A 21,210-nucleotide genomic window follows, 5' to 3' on the forward strand; every position below is an offset into this window, starting at 1 on the left:
GGAAAGAGATGTGGATTCCTCGAGCCTGATGTGGGTTATAAAAGTGAGTCAGGGATGAGAGGCATCTTAAGAGGTCGACCTCCACAGAGAGAGGCAGAAGGTTGCAGGAGAGCTCCTTGGTGTCCCTTCCTCCCTGTTCCCCACTTAGCCACATGCCCCACCCCCCCACCTCTGTGGGGCTCCATAACTCCCCTCCCAGACGGCCAGCAGAAAACCCTTCCTATAGGACACCTTGTCTAGAAGGACAGCAAATAACTATGCTTGTGAATGAAGTTTTGATTATGAGAGTTGGTATTCTAAGTATCAAATGAGACTGTTTTAAAAATTAAAGTAATCTTTAAAACCACTTATTAACCAAATAGTCAAAAAAGTTAACAACCAGTATGGCTTAGGCACTAATCACTGAGAGCAACCATTGTCAAGGTCGGAGCAGAGCCCTTGGGTTCCGGGTTGTGCCTTCTCACTGCTGCGCTGGAAAGAAGGGCGGTTACAGGGGAGGCGTTGGGTGGTCTGTCACTGGCTGGTGGCTGGGTGAGGTGTAGTTAGGGCAGACAGCTGCTATCAACCCAAACAGAAGTACACAAATATTTTCACCAGCCACCTGGCTGACAAGGGCTGTGTTAAAAACAGGGGCCAAAGAAAGAGTTCTCCCACTGAATACATTTTAAAGGGATAGTGAGAACAAAATAAAATTGCTTGTGACTGCATTCCAGGAATCCTGACTCTCTGGTTATTTATAAACTAAGTAAGCCACTTAGAGAGTTCCCAATACACACAATTATATTATATTCAATTCTCCTGATGACGAAGTCAGGGAGGAAGGAGGCAGAATCTTCTTAATGGTGTGATACAAGGTGATGGAGGGACACCTGGATGGTTGAGTTGGTTAAGCTTCCAACTCTTGATTTCAGCTCACATCATGATCCCAGGACCATGGGATCCAGCCCCACTTTGGGTTCTGTGCTCAGCAGGGAGCCTGCTTGAGCTTCTCTCTCCATCTTTTGTTGCCCCCTGCCACTGCCTGTGCTTGCATACACTCTCTCTCTAAAATAAATCTTAAAAAAAAAAAAAAAGAGGTGATGGATTAGTCCCTGTGTGGAATCATAAAATAATAAAATTATATCCTAACTGTGCACATTCGAAGATTAGCCATGCTGCTCAACTGTTACTGCTGATAAATGTGTTTATACCAAATGATTCATAATAGCTAACAATAATGTAGAACTCCAATAATGATTGATATGGGATCTAGAATACCATCAGTCTGAACACTCAGTTTATGGATTTATGTGTAAAGTTTATTAAATGATTAGTTGGAATTATTTTAAAATTTAGTTTTTAAAAAAATCAGTAGGCAACAGACGGGCCACATCCATCCTTAAACATGAACCAAGAAAAAAAAATAAGACCATATTATAATATTTCAAACACTTCAGAGGGGTTAGGTTTGACTGCTTTGTTAGCATTTTATTAGTGTGTTTAATTTTGCTTTGTTTTGTTTTTCTTAAATAAAAAAGAATTAGGTAGTGATGCAAGTAAAAGAATCTAATTTAAAAATAGATATAAAAATGCAAGTAAAAGAATCTAATTTAATTTTAAGTTCTTACTTCCTATACTAACACCTCATTGAAAGGTAGAAAATACCCTTATCTTGCCTAACACATAATTTTTAATCCTAGAACTTGAGTTCTGATGCTAATAAATCCCAAAGAATGAAAAAGAAAAAACAAAATTGTCTAGGTATCTAAACTTTTCATTGAAAGTTAATTTTAATCAAAACACAAAGGATTCATTGTTACTGCTTAGGGTGAGGCCAAATAAATGTTTTGGATGCTGTTATAAAAATGCATTTGATTATTTTAAAGTTACTTACAGATATAATACAATTACTTATGAGAGAAACCTAAGCTTTTGTCTCATGAGCATTTCATTGTCCTTGTATTTGAAAGCAAATTAATTGATCAACTGTTTCAAATGAATAGTGAATTCACAGAAGAATTCAGCATCTTTAGGCTTTGTCAATGAGCTCATGTGGCTGTAGCTAGCATTCCAGCCAAAAACCACATTGTTACTGGCCGTTGTGATGCCAATAAGGTTTGGATTAGCCCTCATCAGGAAGCTCTTTCTAGCTCTCATCAAATGTGGGTAAACAGCAGGCGGCCTTATAAAAGCCAGAAGCCATCTGAGTGTCAGGGTGGAAAAGGGGGTAGTGTATTGAGAGGATAAAGATAGCAGGGAACACAAAAGCAGACTCTGAGATCCCCTGGTCCCTAATGTAATGACTTCACTGAGTCACAATCAGCTCTGGTGGTCACTTCAAGAAAGTGAGATATTAATTTGTTGTGTTGGTTTCCCTGTTACTTGCAGCTGAAACCATCCTAACTGATGGGCTATTGTTATTATTCTTTTTTCAGATGTTCCGTTGTTCTATTGGAAATTGTATTGTTTCATTAATAACATTATATTTAATAAATTATATTATTTATTGCTGGGATACCTATTAACTGTAATGCTTACTAGAATACACTTTCCTCAAGAGTAAAGATAGTTTCTTTTTTAAGTTTTTATTTAAATTCCAGTTAGTTAAGATACAGTGTAATGCTAGTTTCAGATGTATAATATAGTGATTCAACACTTCCATACAACACTCAGGGCTCATCACCTCACATGCCCTCCTTCATTCCCATCATTTCTTTCACCCATCCCCCACCCACCTCCCCCTGGTAACCATCAGTTTGTTCTCTGGAGTTAAGGGTCTTTTTCTTGGTTTGCCTCTCTCTCTCTCTCTCTTTTTTCCCTTTGCTGTTTTGTTTCTCAAATTCTACATATGCGTGAAATCAGACTGTATTTGTCTTTCTCTGACTGACTTATTTCACTTAGCATAAAACTCTGTAGCTCTATCCCTGTTGTTGCAAATGGCAAGATTCCATTTTTATGGCTGAGTGATATTCCATTGTATTTACATACCACTTCTCCTATACCCATTCATCAGCTGATGGACACATGGGCTGCTTCCATACTTTGGCTATTGTAGATAATGTTGCTATTCACATTGGGGAGCATGTATCTCACTGAATTAGCATTTTTGTATTGGGGGGGTGAATAGTAGTGCAGTTGCTGGACTGTAGGGTGGTTTTATTTTTAACTCTCTGAGGAAATTTCGCACTGTTTTCCAGTGTGGCCGCACCAGTTTGCATTCCCACCAATAATGCAAGAGGGTTCTTCTTCTCCACATTCTCACCAACACCTGTTGTTTGGTGTGTTGTTGATTTTAGTTGTAGATTCTGACAGGTGTGAAGTGATATCTCCTTGTAGTTCTGATTTGTATTTCCCTGATGATCAGTGATATTGAGCATCTTTTCACGTGTCTGTTTGCATCTTCTTTGGAAAAATGTTCAAGTTTCCTGCCCATCTTTTTAATCGGATTGTTCATCTTTTGGGTATTGAGTTTTATATGTTCTTTACATATTTTGGATACTATCCCCTTATCAGATATGTCATTTGCAAATATCTTCTCCCATTCCACAGGTTGATTTTTAGGTACATCAATTGTTTTCTTTGCTGTGTAGTTTTTTATTTTGATGAAGAGAGTAAAGATAGTTTGTGTTGTTCACTGCTCTATCCCCAATATCTACCAACCCCTCTGGCCAACTGACACTCAGTAAATGTTGACTGAACGTAAGACAGCTTCTGTTGGATCCACTGAATTTAACGTCATTCCAAGGAACTCATTATCTTTACAGTTGCCAGATAGTATGACGCAAGGTCTTACTCCAAGAAATCTGGAAATAGCCCTTCCTTTCATGGAAATAGCAAAAACTGAGTGGTAGAAAATCCTTTCTCGGAATTAATAAGGGGCTGGTTAGTCTACACTGGACTGTGCATCTCACATACTCACATTCCTTGCCTTCTGCAGCTCTTGGCTTCAGCACCTTTCTCAACCTACCTGCCATTTTTATAAAATGAGTCACTTCTTATATTTCTGTAATGTGTATTATAAATGTCACCAGAAGATTCTTTCCTTGGGCCAGTCACTATACATGTCATCTGGACCAGTCAAAAGTGCCGCTGGCAAGTCCTGTCACAAAACGTACAAAAGACGTTGTTCTCCTTATTGCCCTACAATACTCTAGGACTAAAGGCTGGGCTGCACTGTCAGGACCTGCAATGGAACAGTCATGCCTCCCGTGATGGTGTCACTGGGCAACATTTAGAGCTCTTCAAAAGAGCTGACACTGTTGGAGAGAGGCGTATCGTCAATCATCACAACCATCCATCCATCCAGTATGTTAGTATAGGGAAGGGAAGCCAGCGGGCCCTCCCATCTGCTCCACTAACCCCAGTGCGCGGTGGGCTTCTTCATGGGACCTTGTATTATCAAATCTTCAAGGCAAAACATGTCTTTCTGGAAAGAGACTGATTCAAATTTAGAAATATGTTCCAAAGCAGCAATTTTATGAACAAGTTCCTTCATATTTGGGGGGCAAAAAATGTCTTTATTTATCGATATTAGAGAGAGAATTCTGTTCAGGCTTTGCCCTTTCTTCAGATTATCAAATCAATCCATGCTATTGTTGAAGTTTTAGAAATAATAAGTTTATAGATAAGATAAAAATTAACCATATTTCAGAGATAAAGATATAAATATAAAATTATATTAATATACAACCTAAGTAGAGATATCCTGTTCATCAAGAGTGTATTATAATAGGCATGTGTGGTATTGTTCCTTATCATTATTGTCAACATTTTTTCTGATATCATCATATTGAAAATTAATGGTTGCATAATGCTGTAATCAATGGATGCATTGTAATTTTTTAACTACTCACCTCTTATTGGAGGGATGGTTTTATATATTTTTAAAATATAAATCAATTTCGAATTGACGTCTGCAAACTGAATTAAATGACACTGTGGTTGTAATCATTTTTAAGGGTGTTGTACATATTGCTACTTTTTTAGAAGAAAAATTGAGACAATTTTCTCTCCTTGCCTGTAGTTTGTGAATGTTATGGAGGTCACTGCACCCAAGCTAGCACTGAGTATTTCAAAATATGTACTTCTCAATTTTGTAGGTAAGACTGGTGTATCTTCTTGTCTCGATCTGGATTGCTAAGGCAGAATATAAGGGCTGGATGGTGGATGAACAATAGAAATTTATTTTTCATAGTTCTGGAGGCTGGAAATAAAAAACTGGGGTGCCAGAACGATCTGGTTCTGGTTGCACAGGGACCTCTTACAGCCTTAGTTGATAGAGAGAAAGCAAGAGCTTTCTAAGCTCTTTTTAAGCTCTAAGGCCCTTTTTTAAGGGCCCTGATCCCATCCATGCCGGCTCCCCTTCCTGACCTAATCACCTCCCAAAGGCTCTACCTCCCAGTACCATCCTACTAGAGTCAGGATTTCAATCTGTAAGCTTTGAGGGACCCACATGTTCAATTGGTAAACACTTCTTTTAATTATGGCTTCTTTGATTTTTAAGAATTTGACCCCATTTTTATTTCTCTTGTAAATATTTACTCTTTTCATGGTGATTACATGTTCATGTCCTTTGCATACATTTCCATTAGGATTTTTGTATTTTTCTGCAATTATTTATAAGTACTCTTCCATTATTAAATATACTAATAATCCATTATTCTTTTTCAAATACCTAACATCTATTTTTTTAATAAATGATTTTTTTAAAGGTTTTATTTATTTATTTGACAGAGATCACAAGTAAGCAGAGAGGCAGGCAGAGAGAGAGGAGGAAGCAGGATCCCTGCTGAGCAGAGAGCCTGATGGGGGGCTGGATCCCAGGACGCTGAGATTATGACCTGAGCCAAAGGCAGAGGGGCGCCCCCTAACATCAGTCTTAATAGACTAGTTTCATTGCTACAAGTTGTCATACAGGGTAGACATACGAAGAAAATATAAGAGTGGTCTTTAATACAAAGAATACTTTACTGTTGCAAAAATTCTGGGGTTTAAAGAAGCTTAAAAACAAAACAAAACAAAACAAAACAAAAAACAACTTTAGGACCAGAGTCTCTTTTATGATAGAGAGAGGTTTGTGCATAGGATACTGACACACTTCTGGATTAGAAATCTACCTTTAAAGTGTAATAGCCATAGCTTTAATGTATGTAAGACTTTAACCTGATCCACAAAAAATAAAAATAAAAAGGCATTGTTGCTCATCTAGTACAAAAGTCACATTTAATATAAGAGTTGAAGGCTAAAGACGTTATATCTTCCCAACATCATCCTCTTTTGTGGCAGAGCTACAGCTAGAATCAAGTGCTTTAGAAACATCCCAGTACAGTGTAATTCTTCTCCCCCAGTTGTGCATGCCAGAGCCAGGTACAGGCCTTGTATTCTTTGAAAACTTTCCATCACAATTATCTTAGGGTTAGTAGTATTACAAGAGCATCAGACTAAGACTCTAAATTCTAATGATGTATTATTTCTCGTGAAAGACATTCTCAACTTATTTTTCTATAGTGCTTACATTAATGATCTAATATGTTTTTCTAAATCCCATAATACGTCTATTTTAAATTTGAAACAGAAAATTAAGACTTATTCAGATTAAACAGCACATGTAAATAACACAATTTTTCATTAAAAAAAATAAGTCTAATGGCATATCTTTCCACTTAGGATTATCCTTTAATTATTTATGTGCAAATAAATACAACTGGCAACCGCAGTATTCCAAAGATTGCTTTCGTCTGTTGTTTGTCCCAATAGTGATACTTCCCATGGTGATTACAAGGATAATTTCAGGCATATTCTGTAAATTCTAAAGCTAAGGATGCTTCGGGAAGAAACTTTAATGGATTAGCTTATTTCAGTGATGTTAAATGTTTGCGTGGGGAGGAGCTATTGCGTGCCCCTGGGCTAAGCTCCCAATGCTGGCATAGATGGTATGAAAGGCCAGGCTGTAGAACATCAATAAAAAGAGCAAATGGAATACAATATTTGCTTTTTTTTTTTTTAGCTTAGTCTTTCAACTATTATGGTTGATACGGTTTTATTGCAAGTCTCTGAATTAATGAAGAGAATATATTGGTAAACAGAAATGCATTTAATGCTCTACAAAGGAAAATTGAGTTGCTTTGGAAAAATATAACCCCAAATTTTTAAAAAATGTTATGATTTTTCTTTTTCTTTTAAGCAATAATTTTTCTTAAAAAAAAAAAATCCCCTAAACAAAAAATGAATGAGATTTAACCTTTTAAAAATGCCAAGGAGGGGCGCCTGGGTGCCTCAGTGGGTTAAGCCTCTGCCTTCCGCTCAGGTCATGATCCCAGGGTCCTGGGCTCGAGCCCCACATTGGGCTCTCTGCTCAGCAGGAAGCTTGCTTCACCCCTCTCTCTCTGCCTGCCTCTCTGCCTACTTGTGATCTCTGTCTGTCAAATAAATAAAATCTTTAAAAAAATAAAAAATAAAAACGCCGAGGAATCTCAAGTTTCTCAGAAGTGCAACTATTTTAGGTCATATAATTTTAATAACTTTACATATATATACATGACTGTAAATGCTGATAATTAGGGAGGAGCTGGGAAATTACTGTAAAGTTGCTCCTTTCCCCAAGAAATTCACTTTCTACAACTCAACTCTTAAGGAAACTTCAAGGCTTTGTTTTGGGTTCTAGTAACAAATACCATGATTTAATAATATCTGTTTTTTTTTAAAGCAACATATATCTAGATGTTCATGATGATATGAGATTTCTCAAGACCTATTTGTTCTCTTTTCATTCTCTGTAGCCTGTTACGCCAACAAGCATGTTGACCTGTATCCAGACAATGTATATAATATCAGTTGGTTTCAGGAAGAAAAAAAAGAAAGAAAGCTCAAAGGAGAAACCTAAACTTGCTTTGAAATAGCTCATTTAATTGAAAATCTAAGAATTTTGTGGCTTAAAACACACAAGCTATGGGCATATACTTGTTTGAGCTGCACATGTTTGAACTCCATCATAACACATGTATATTACATGGATCAACTTTGGGTTGAAGAAAGAAACTCCCGGAGAAGGAATTCGCATGAGTGGCTCCTACTTGTCGACAGCCAGTCGTGATGAGTCCCTGCCTGTTTCAGGTGCTCCCACATATGCAACTGGAAATCCTTCAACTACCCTGAAAAGCAGGAGACCTCATCCCCACTTTACAGGCTAGGGAACCAAAGGGATTTGCCAAAGGCTATGGAGCTAGAAAGTGACAAAGGAAGCTGGAGTTTAAAACAAGATGCCGGGGACGTCAGAACTTGTGCCCTCCCCACAGTGTCTCTCTCCTAAAAAAGCCACTTCTTACAAGAGACACAACCGCTCGACTAATAAGCCTTCAACCCAGTCATGAGGTAATGCGCCGTGTCTAGGATCGCTAATAACAAAGGCTGATTTCCGCCACTAAAGACCGTCTTCCTAAAGCCGTCCTCAGTATTCGCAGAGCTATAAGCTGCCCCAACTGTTCTGCAGAGCATTTGAGCTCTCTTTGGAGAAAGGACACTGCAGGAAGGTGAAACTGTGTCATTTCTGGGTCTACTGAGGACCTGACGGCAGTTTCTTTCTCTTTGCCCTGCACAGCTTCCATCACTGGCTAATTCGTCACTGCTTATTGTAAATTATGTGGAGTTTGAGCGAAGAAGATAAGACTCAGAATGTCAGGGAGCACGAGATTTACTGATCACCAACAGGAGAGTCTTCCATCCAGGCAAGGCTCTATTCTGGTTCTAGGATAGCAGCGAAAGAATATACACCCCAGCATTTCCAGCCATGGGGTACTTACTCCTCCCCTCGAAAAGGAACACCTCTTTAAAAACAAATCCAAGGGGCGCCTCGGTGGCTCTGTTGGTTAAGCGTCTGACTTTGGCTCAAGTCATGATCTTGGGTTCCATGGATCAAGGCGGGCGTTGGGATCCCCACTCGGCAGGGAGTCTGCTTGTCCTTCACCCTCTGCACCTCCCCCAACTCCTGCTCAGTCTCTCTCCCCCTCTCACACGTTCTCTCTCCCTCTCTCTCTCTCCTTCTCTCAAATAAGCAAATAAAATTATTAATAATTCAGAATTACATTTGTGTAATTAAAGCATTTTGTTGGGGCAGCTGGGTGGCTTAGTGGGTTAAGCCTCTGCCTTCGGCTCAGGTCATGATCCCAGGGTCCTAGGATCAAGCCCCACATCGGTCTCTCTGCTCAGCGGGGAGCCTGCTTCCCCCCCCCCCGCCTGCCTCTCTGCCTACTTGTGATCTCTCTCTGTCCAAAAAATAATAATAATAAAATAAATAAATAAAAATAAAGCATTTTGTTTTTCATTAGGTAAAGATATAACACAATTCCCCCCTTTTTTCCCTCCCCTCAGGCTTGTACTCTTCCTCGTGAAGACCACTGTATTGGTTTCTGCTAGATTTATATTACTCTGCTTGAAAGTCATTTTCTATAGGATGATACCTAATTTTCTTTAATAAATGGAAATACGATCGTTTCACGGCTTCTGGAGCACTGTTCTAAATAGAAATTTACCTAACCAGCGTTAACACTTTATAGGGTTTAACACATTGAAAAGGAACCAGAGGCCAAATTAACCATTTATCCATTTATTTATTTTAATTAATGAATTAACTAATTACTTATTTTTAGAGAGAGAGAGCATGCACAACTGGGGTGGGAAGGAAAGGCAAGAGGGAGAGGGAGAGACAGAGAATCTAAGCAGGATCCATGCCCCGTGTAGATCCCAACACTGGCTGGGACTTGATTTCATGATCCTGAGATCATGACCTGAGTTGAAATCAAGAGTTAGACACTTAACTGACTGAGCCACCCAGATACCCCCCAATTAGCTGTTTAGTAGCAAATTATTTACTTTATTCTTCTCCACATAGGTTAACCCATATTCTCTGTAACAAGCCTTAGATGACGTTAGGATTCTACTTACAAAAACCTAATAAAATATGATTAGCATAATATTTGTTTTGTTTTTACACTTTCTAAATCAATTTTGTGTGCAAATCAGATGTAATCTCGGTTTACAAAAATCTTCTGATTTCTCCGTAGATAATCTTAAGATACAATGTAGGAGAAAATCTAGAACAGAAAGTTTTGTGGGTTTTCTGTGTGTCTTGATTTTTTTCTTTCTTTCTTTCTTTCTTTTTTTTTTTTTTTTTTTTGAGGAGTCTTTCAGATTCTTTCTTACGAATGGAACACTTCTGGGTATGCATTTTGTTCAGTTTGCAATAAGGTTACATCCTGAGAAACCCATCATAAGTTGAAAGTAAAGAGGAAAATGCATTTTAATACACTTCACCTACTGAATGCCATAGCTTAGCCTATCCTACCTTAAATGTGCTCAGAACACCACGTTAGTCTACCATTGGGTAAAATCATCGAACAGGAAGCCTATTTTACAACAAAGTATTGATTCATGTAGTTTGTTAAAAATGAAAAAACAGAATGGCTGTGTGGGGACAGATGAGTGTCAGCGTACAGATTGTTGATCCCCGTGACTGCGTGGCTGACAGGGGTCGCGCCACAAGAGAGGACCAGACACCACACTGTGCGCCTGAGAAAAGCTCCAAAGTATGGTAAGAAGAAGTATGGTTTCTACTGAATGTGTATTGCTTTCGCACCATCAGAAAATCATAAATTGAACCATCGTAAGTTGGGGACCGTCCGTATTAGAAAACTGAATGTTGGCAGATAAACTCCCATTTTGCATCATGACATTGAAGGTGGAAGTGCTGAACTCATTCTAGGTCTAGGCTGAACAGGGTAGACAGGAACCATTCAAACGTGGGTAGTACAAAGGGCCAAGTGCAAGACTAAAGTATGGAATTGAAGTCAATCGTAAAAGCTGCTTTACTGAGAGGAAGAAGGGAAGGGAAATTAAATTGGTATTATTTTCTGTTTGCTTCCAAGATGAAGCATCATGCAAATAACCTCATTTGTTTTGCCAGCTAGAGTGATAAAAACAGTTTTCTGGACCCCCTTCTAATTTTTTTCTAGTTCGCCTTATCGCGGGACACACGTGTTAGAACCATGGTCCTCCCGTTGTTAGTGAGAAGAGTTTACCCAAACCCCGTATATTTGTGTGAAGCACCACGCCTCCCACAGTCCTGGCACACCCCTACCCTCTCGCGATGAGCTTGATCTTGATTTAGATTTCCAAGCATCCACGGGGAATTTCAAATTAAATGGCAGGAGGTGACCTTTAAAGCCTCTTTTCTGAGACAGCTTAGAAAGTTCTGTGGGACTCATTCCCTCCCCCTTCCTCCTTTTTGCTTTTCAGTTTTTGATGTGTTGGTTTAAAAATCAATCATTTTGTCATTCAAGAAGTGATCATACATTTCTAACAGGAGAGAAAGAAGGGCATGGGAAAGGATGACTTTTTACTCTAAGAGATGGTAACGAATCCTTATCAAGGAAGGTTTGTTCTGCTGAGAACTGAAGTGATCACAGGTAAGAGGGATTTAACATTTTGCTTTCCATCAAAACCAAGCCTGCTTGTTGAGGCACCTCTGAGACACAACACAAGACTACTTAGGCTCTTACCTTCTGTTGGCATAAATCTTCCCCATTGGCAATGAGAAGTTTGTTTCTTTCTTTATTGTGTATCTATGTATCTATCTATTCATTTTAAGTGGGATCTTTTATATTGCAAGAGAATGAATACCACTAAATTAATATAACTAAAGGCAATGGAACTTTCATATATTCTTATGAGTGAGTCTCTGCCCAGTGTCGCATCTATGAGCCTGAATATTGCATGTCAGTCTTTACCCGCTTGGGTACATGCACAGTGATTGTCATCACTCATCTAGGATCTAATTCAATCATCTGGGTAATAGATTTTAATGGGTTCTACAACTTCTTGATGTGCCCCAAGGGAGGGATTGTGTTTGGTTTTCCTCCCTGCATCAAGGAGACAAGTGTTGATTTAACCCATATGTAAAAGCTTGCTCTGTAAGACAGGGTGTGGTGGCCATTTAATAGAGATCCGTTTTAGCGAAACCCTCAAGTTTTTATGAGTATTCTATTCATAGCAACAGGAAGTTCTGCACAGATTATAATCTTACACCAGTGGCTAGACACAGGTGCTGTGACCCAGCAGAGAGCTAGATCCCCTGTAAGTAGAGAAAATGCTTCTCATGCACTTAGTTGCACACTTGTTCATTTGCCCCCAATTCTTGGGAAGGCAGCTTCAAATATGTTTTGTTATTTAAAAATGTTACAGCAATTCGTCTTTTCTGAAAATATCCAGAGTTAGAGGTCTAGGAACACTTTTGTACAGATGATCTCAAGGCACAGTTTTCTAGAAGCAGAACTGCTATATATATCAGCTGCACAATGGGGAAACAATATTAATTCACCACGTGATATTTGCATGACAATTGACATGTCATCACATTAATTCGTGACACCTTCTGTAGGCTCATCTGCATTTTTAAGAGCAGAAGTGGCAACATTTTGTTCAAGGTCACAGAAGGAGTGCTGATGCCAGGACTCCTGACTCTACAGTTGGCATTCTTTCCAAACAGTCTTCTGGGTAAACGGGATGCCCACTGATTCCTATTGGTAAAGGACAGGTAATGTATCTGTACCTCCTAAGGGTGGGGATGGGGGAGCTTGACTGTCCCCAAATGCAAGCATGTTTGGCTGCCTTTCTATTCGTGCACAGGATGTGGTTTCATAGAATCCATACCAGATTCTTGTCATCATTTTGGGTGACTCCAAGACCCAAGAACATGGCTCCTTGTCTGTCTCCAGTGCTGGGATGCATACTTCCACTCCATTTCAGCTGCCTATTGGAGTCGACTGTTACCTCTCTATGACCCTTTATGTTCCCAACTCCCTTAGAAACTCAACAATCATACAAACTGATGAGAGACAAAACAGCACAGTGTTTCTCACATGGGCTCTAGAATCTGGCCCTTGGGCTTCGGACCAGTTCCAGTTTTGTAATTGACTAGCAGGGCAAGTTTCTACATCATGGGAAGAGAATGGTCCCCAAAGAGCTGTTCCGATTAAATGAGTTAATATGTGTAAAAAGCCAAAGAGTCTGACATTCATTTGGGCTTAATGAATAGCATCTTACTACGTCCTTCAACTTTTGACCTTCATTCTACTCTCTTCAGTCTTCACTAATATGTTTAACTCAAAAAAAAAAAAAAAATCCCTGAGAATTTGCTTACTTCAAAGCTCAAAAATGTGACTGTGGACTTTTGAGAGAATGGCAGAGCATTTCTGTGGAAATCTTTTGGGTAACTTCTGCAAGAGTTGTTCCATATCCCAACACTGATGCCCAGAGGGAGGCAGAGATGGAGTTTTATACATACAGCGTTGGAAGCGAAGTCCTAAATAGCTGTTGGACTCTGATAGAAGAAAACTGGGGACACTGTAATCTCTGAAAATATGAGCAGGAGTGAGTTGTCCTAAAGTTCATGTCCACACAAGCATCCTGATGTGGGATTTCCAGGCAGATCGGCGAATGTGAAATCCCCTTCGTGAAAACTTCCAGTCTCTGAGCAGAAACAGATGAACAGACTGGGAAGGAAGCAGAGAAAGAGAGCACATCCTGCCTCTCTAGTTCATTATTTCTTGACTGGGACCAGGGGGGAAAAAACAGCGCACCGCAAGACCTTAACAGATGCTCCCTGAGGTGGCCACGTGTACTTGGAAAATACCAGAGGTTCTACTTTCCTCTTGGCGATTCCGAAAGCTCATTAACATATTGAAATCTCTTAGAAGCCCTGCCGCAAAGCAGTGGGTTTAACTGTTTAAGGCCGATCCTCCTGTTCCCAACTTTTATTTATCTTATTTTCGTCTTACCTCCCCTCCAGTCTTGGAGATCGGACTTGAGATTGTCACTGCGGAGAAGATAAGTAAAACGATGGGCTAGAAGACTGTGTTAAAGCATCTACCAGAGTGCGCAATTCTAGAAACTTCAGCTTTGCAGAGAGATCATTTGGAATGAGGGAGTCATATGTGTAATGCAAGAACTCTGGGTTCCTCGATTCCTAAAACCAGCCCTTCACCCGGATGAGCAGCAGGTGAACCCCCTTAACTGCTCCGTCTCACTTCATTCGACAGAAAGGCAGAGATGATAGCGCTAGTCTCACTCACAGATTTGTTATGAGGAAGAGCTAGTAAGTGGGGAATGAAATGAAGCTACACGGACCCTGCTTGGCAGAGGGCTTGGCGCAATCACCGGCTGTTCCGAGTTTTGTCTCCATTCCCGTGGTTTTACTCCGCAGGTTACAGAGTTACAAAGTTTCAACTCTTGAGTGAAAAATGCTGGAGGGGTGAAGAGGACACTGTCTTCCAAGCCGGACAAGCAGTCCTAGACTGTCACTGAAATCTCGTCTCCCTAAACCGTGTCAGTGTCAAGTTTTCCACTTCCTGTGGTAAGAAGGAGTCCCCTCAGTACTAACACCCCGGCATGGGAAGTTCGCCTTCGCGGCCGTCCATCGAGGGAAAGGTGCTGCTTCACCTCACCAGCTACAATGTATTAAAGACAAAGATATTCATCCCTTTTGTCCTTCCTAAAAGCCAAGAAGAGCAAAACAAAGAAGGCGGTAGACTTAACACTGTCCGACTTCCAGGAGTTTTGTCAGCATTCGCCACTAACTACCTCAGCCCTCAGAAAGGAAAATGTTTCCAGAGAGATCTTTCATTTCTCTAACAGATAGGAGAAGCGCCTCTTCTCCACAGATCGCCAGTTCCCAAACTTGCGGGAAGATATTACAAGATAGCTCACTGAGAACTTCAGAACAAATGACAATAAAAGCTTTTGAATGTAATTTCTAGCCTACCTAGAAGACATGCTTTCCTCGCCTGGCACAGACCCCACGGTCTGTGTACCAAGAAGAGGTCCAATGGTCAACACCTCCAGCAATTTGATAAAGTGACTCTTCTTCGATTGCAAAATTCATGCTTAGAATTTTGATGGAGCTGAGCTGTTCTCAATGTTTACCCATCGTTTTCGTCGTTTTGACAAGATCACGCAACTGGAATGGACAGAGCTCTTGGGCCCCTTTGACAACAGATTTAATGGTCTTACTTCTGGGCCATTCTGCTGCCAACAGCCCTTCTGTAAATGCTCAGAGGAGGCCTCCTACATAGGTGAAACCCTGGCATTCCTCACTCAGTGTGCTAAAGGTCTCCCACCTCGCTGAGAGCACAGGGCTAGCCCAGGAAACAATAACTCCAGGAAATAATACCTCAGGAAGGAACAGAATATAGACGACCTAATGAAGAAATTCAGTGGAGAATATGCAAAGAACAAAGCTCTGAGTTTATATCTAATATTTGTTATCTGTTTTCTTAATTGTCCAGTCAATTTCTGAATTTGATTTACATTAGAATAACCTGAGTATTGACATATGAGATTTCACTCATCTGTTAATATTGAGATGTTTGTGTATAAGGACTCCAAACCTTCACCTTCTGTCATTTTCCACTATGCTGGTCCCGTTAATTGATTACCATTCTACCCCCAAAGGTGGCTCTTCTGCCTTTTTCTACCTATTCATAGATCTGCCCTCTCCTTCAGGCCATTCCTGCAGGCTGCTCTCCTTCAAGTGCCTCAGGGCCTTTGCACTTCCTACCCTCAATATATTATCCTCAGACACAGCTCATTCTTTCTTCTTCCTGATGGCTCTGTACAAATATAATTTTACTTCAGCTATTATATATATAAAATGGCAACCATCACTTCACTCTTTCCTCCCTTGTTCTGTTTTTTTTTTTTTTTTTCCTATGGTTCCCCATTTTCTTTCTCCCCTCACTATGTGTGAATTTCATTAAGGTGGAGACTTTGCTTGTTTTTGTTTACTGCTAAATCTCATGCCCCTGGAAGTGTGTGGAACAAAAGCATCACTAAATAAATACATGTTGAGTGGATCAACATGGATAAATAAGTGAGACATTTTCAGATCTCTTCTGCACATGCTCTTGGATATGCACAGAGAATGCACAAGATACAACAGTTCCAACCTCAGCCTCAACCCAGCCATTCTACAGGAAATGGAGACTAAACCTAAAAATAGACCCAAGGAATGAGAAACAGGTTGGGTGGGCAGGAAGTCCAATAAGACCGAGTGAGAGATTTCTCATCAACCTTCCAGCTACTAGAACGAAGTATATCTCCAGCTGGTCTAGCTTCAAGAACTCTCTGATTGACTTTTCCTTGGTATGAACTAAGCCCACAGACAACAGGTCAAGGTCACTGGGGAATCAGTTACTCCTGTCCCCTCGATAAGACTGACTTAACTCATCTTGACCATGTTCTCGCTCTAATGAGCAAGTATTATACAACCACTGAATTTCAAAGCTGGAATGGATCACTGAGCCAACGCTCCTCATAAACAAGGAAACAATAGAGTGACATTTCAAAAAAATTCAAACGTTTGCAGTCAAGGTTTGGGGAAATTATTTTTCAAGAAGTAATTTTTCAAGAAATAATTTTAGATCGGAAAGAGACAAGGACCAATACGTTGCTTCTAAAAGATACTCTGTAGCACCCATGTACATTCTGGGAAAGCTTAAAAATTTAACAATACAATTTTTTATGATTAAAAAGCAGTATTAGCAACACCTTTCACTGTTATTTGATACCCAGTTTATATGGAGCCATGTGGTCTGAACTGAACAAAAAGTGACAGAGGAAAATAAGGGTAGAGGGGACAGACACTCTGGGACAGACACTCTGGGTGTGACCCATCCCTAGGGGTGTCTTATGCCCATTTGGGCTGCTGTACCAAACACCACAGACTAGATGGCTTATAAACGATGTTGATTTTCCCCTGTTCTGGAAGTCTTCAATCAGGGGGCCGGCCCGGTTGGGTGAGGAACCTCTTCCAGGTCCCAGATGTCTCACTGTATCCTCACATGGCGGAGATGGTGAAGGACCTCTGTGGGTCTCTTACAAGAGCACTAATCCCATCCTGAAGGCTCCACCTTTGTGAACTCAACCCCTGCCAAAGGCCTCACCTCCTCATACCACCACATTGGGAGTTAAAAATCTCAACACAAGAATTTGGGGGACGAGGGCAAAAACACTCAGATTGTAGCAGGGGGTTTTGAGATCTCCACGGAAGATCCCTGGGATTTGGCCTTACTGATGAACAACGGCCCATCTTTTTCATTATAACCCAGGGACCTATCTAAGCTCACTTCTGCGAGTCGCTTGTGCCCACACATACTCGAGAGCTTGATTCCTGGCCCAGAGCAAAGAGCTGAGGATTCGAGAGACTGCAGTTTTAAAAGTCAAGGTTATTTATACCTCACTTCCAGTGACCTCCAGGAAGAGGACTTGGGTGATCTTTCAGGCATGGCCTGACTTCTTGGCATCGACGTTGGATTTGATCTACTGAAAAGCACTCATACCTGCCAGACATTTCTTCTCAACTTGAGTCCTGACCTTGGTCTCTCCTGGTGTCCCTGCTCTTCAGTGCGCATCTCCTGCCATGGCCGTGGACACTTGTTCACCATTTGTGACGCGGGACTTCAGGTTTAGGGTATTATAGGCTCACTTATGGAAGAAATATTCTACTGACTTTTTTCTTCAGAATAACAAACTGGATTGAAATAGGCTATAATGAGGAAAAAATATCAACACAAAAACTAAACCCAAAAACTTAAGAAGTAGGGGCACCTGCATAGTTCAGTTGATTAAGCATCTGCCTTCGCCTCAGGTCATGATCCCAGGGTCCTGGGATTGAGCCCTACCTGGGGCTCCCTGTTCAGCAGGAAGCCTTCTTCTCCCTCTCCCTCTGCCCCTCCCGCTGCGTGCTCACGCTCTCTCTCTCTCAAATAAATACAGTGTTTTAAAAAAAGAAGAAGTAAAGTTATAAACATAAGTGGGAAATAAACTCTATTTTTAGGGTCTTGGAAAGTAACTTTTACATTGTAGGGTGTTTTGTTTGAATAATTAAAGATGTCAACAAATAAAGGAGCTGCCGCAATTCCAAAATGTCCGTTTCTCAACTTTATTCTACAGCAAATAAACAGTCATCGTGTAAAGAGACAGGCAGAAGGACAACACAGCTAAGCGCCCGAAACTGCGTCTGTCCCATTTGGACCTTGCGTGGATGCTCTCCTTCCCTGCATTTGCACGCTCCTCAGCCTTGATACCAAGTGTGGACTATCCATCAATCTTAGTCCTACATTTAAAACTCATTAAAAATCTGTTTGCCATTCCTCTCAGAGATTAATCGCACAAGTCCAACATAATAGCTTTGCCAATTTAAGTGCTCCCGCTTCAACATTTCATTTCAAGTGTACTGTAATTATATTGTATTGCTTTTGGCCAAGTTAGAAAATGTATTCAAATAATAATCCTATTTTGGGTATAGGGTACACTGTTAGGACTATTTCTCATGTTAATTATGCACGAAACTTGAAAATGTACTTATAAGTGTGTACTGAGGTAAGACAATCTGTCTGTCTATCTACCTATCCATCCATCCATCCGTCCATCCATCCATCTCTTAAATTGTGCAGTAAATACCTATAAATCCACAAGGAGGGCTAATTATTTATTCTTTGGGTGTTTTGGCTTTTTGTACAACCATTTTTGTATCTTTCACTTGTGTTTTTAATAAAAAATTTACACCAGAGACTTCAGGCTTATGAACATGTGTGTCGTGGGAACCTGGGTCCCAGTTATGTGTTTTGAGGAATCACTTGTGGTGACTCGGTCCTAGCAGGGAGAAGAAAGCACTTCCTGGCATCATTTTCCACTTTCTCAACTTTTGACTGACTCTTTGCCAGGATTCAGTGAGAGCACAAACCCCCGGCCATAGTTGCACCAGATACCCAAAAAGGTATAAATGCATGTGTTTTCAATATAAAATATATGTATTTTAAGGACCTTTTTTTGTCATGCAAAACCCAAGCACTATCTCAATTTCTAATATTATTATTATTATTAATGAAGTAGAAAGCAGGGGAGGCAAGTGTTTATGAACTACAGGTCCGGCTAAACTTTGGCAGCTGGGAAAGTGAATCTGTAAATGAGAGAGACAGATTTCTGCCTTTCTTTTCCATTCTCAACTGATCCGTGAGGCAGGCTCTATAGAGACTGGCAAAATGTGTTCATTTAGAAGCAATTTTAATTATGTTGATTTAACTTTTGTTAACTAGTAGTGACTGAGAACTAAAATTCACTTTTGAGATTGCATCTAAATGGTATGATTTAAAAACTAAACTTCAAACAGGGTTGTTTCATTCACCAGCTGTATTGACCCCCCCACCCCAGGTGCCTAGGCCTCTAGGTATGTTTAGGGAAATTCAGTCGTTAACCAAACAGACAAAAATGTCTACTTCTGTAATTGAGAGAGGACCTTAGATGGAATAAACAAGTAAAAAAGTATATAGTATGTTGGAAGGTGAGAAAGAGGAAGCAGGGATATGTAGGGTAAGTGTTCAGATCTGAATAAAGTATTGGGAGGGCTTCACCAAGCAGGTGTTAAGAGGGAGCAGGTGATGAGATATGGAAAGAGAGTCCCAGGTAGAGGAAAGAGCATCTTCAACGTCCCGCAGGGGAGACAGCACCCCAAGGGCTGTGTGCCACCCGCCCCGGGAACGGCCCACATCTGAAGGTAAGCTCAGTCCTAACTGGGACTTTGACATTTAATCTGAGTATCCTGAGAAGCAAGAAGTACTTGGCCAAAGGAGTCAAACAAGCTGACGTAAGCTTTGAAGGATCACACCGACTCTTGTGTTCAGAATGGACCGTGGAGTTGCTGAAGCTGAGAGGCCAGTCATGGCCCAAAGGCAACTTTGGGCTGTGATTCAGGCGTGATAGGGTGGTGGGCCAGTTGAGTAAGGAGGTGATGAGAAGTGGATGATCCCGCTAGATGATGAAGGTAAGGGGACAGGACTGGCTGCTGGGTAGAATATGGGGTTTAAGAGACAAAAGGAGCTGAGACCGACTCACATACTTTATGAACGAAAATGCTACAAATATTCAATCATGGTTTTGGAACAGGCTTTCAGTCATGGTGGCTATCTTTACTACAAATACCAAACATGGAAGAGGAGATGCCTTCTCTAGTCACCTTGAGTACAGGTAGAGATCTGCAAATGATTTTTCCTCATGTGCTTTGTTTTTCTAAATTAGAAGGATATTTTTCTCTTCTTCCCCTCCCCCATTTTTTTCTTCAGACTTCATGATCACCATAACCGTTTTTTGTCTTTTGGAAGACACATTTTTCTTAAATAATGACATTAAAAGGGACTGAAAACATTTTATGTTCTCACAAAATCACTGTTCACATTGTTATTAATATGCCTAACTTTTCCCATTAAGTGTATTACAATATATTCCAAAAACTGACACGCTTTCACTATGTATACTCTTTCAGAGTTTTTCTAGAAATAATACAAAACATCCAAAACTGGACTTTTTTTTTTTTTTTTTTGGCGTTCTCTTCCTGTCCAGGTTGTTACTTTCACAGTTAAGAGGTCGCTGTCAATGACTGCGAATGAAGATGCGTAAGTTTTAGCAAATGGGAAAAACAGGAAACATGATAAATGCAGCAACTGTACACCTGGGCATCCTCATAATCCGTGTCCCAATTTTGAAACCAAAGGACTAAGCGGATAAAAGTGAGACAGCTTTCCTGTCACCTTTATTTTTGCCAAACTGACTCGAAAGAAGATCACGTTTGACTGTGCAGTTCCTGATGCATAATTATTTCTGCCGCAAGCTCCTGAAAACCTCACAGCCATCATGCAACATCTGTTTCCCCTTCCAAATGGTTTGGGCCCTAAAAATATTAAAACCAATTAAGGTGGTTAAATAAATTTAGCAGGCTGGTCTGGTTTAGCCTCTCCAAAAATACTGGCGAGAAGATGACCAAATCCATCTGGAGTTTTTTTTTTATTATTATTCCTTGGGAATTTCATTATAAAAATGTGGGTGCTGCCACCGCCCAGGCTGGCTTCCTCATGCAGAAAGCAGTCAGAGACAGGAGTCAGCGTCAATCCGCAGGTGCAGATGGTCATTTTTGGAAAAGCTTCCCGTATGGCCGACGTCATGGAAACAGATGAGGAGTACAACTAAAATGGAGTTTATGGGACTTTTATTTTCTAATTTATAAAGATAAAGCAATGCTTAAAAACCGACTGCTCTCTCCTGCAGCCATTCATCTGGAAGGTACTCATTCAGAAGAGTTACGTTGAGTTCCAGACCTTCTATCAGTATCTTGAAACTCATCTGTTGGAT

The 21,210-nt window shown here is 40.4% G+C and overlaps 1 protein-coding gene across 4 annotated transcripts in view; it reads right to left on the reverse strand.

Moving 5' to 3' along the window:
- The window catches only part of CTNND2 (catenin delta 2), an 895,372-nt gene that overhangs the window by 438,238 nt on the left and 435,924 nt on the right, over window positions 1–21,210 (reverse strand). The gene's annotated exons all lie outside the window — the stretch shown is intronic.

Source organism: Lontra canadensis, unplaced genomic scaffold (genome assembly GCF_010015895.1).
Source record: "Lontra canadensis isolate GAN:19392208 unplaced genomic scaffold, GSC_riverotter_1.0 scaffold22, whole genome shotgun sequence".
NCBI lineage: Eukaryota > Metazoa > Chordata > Mammalia > Carnivora > Mustelidae > Lontra > Lontra canadensis.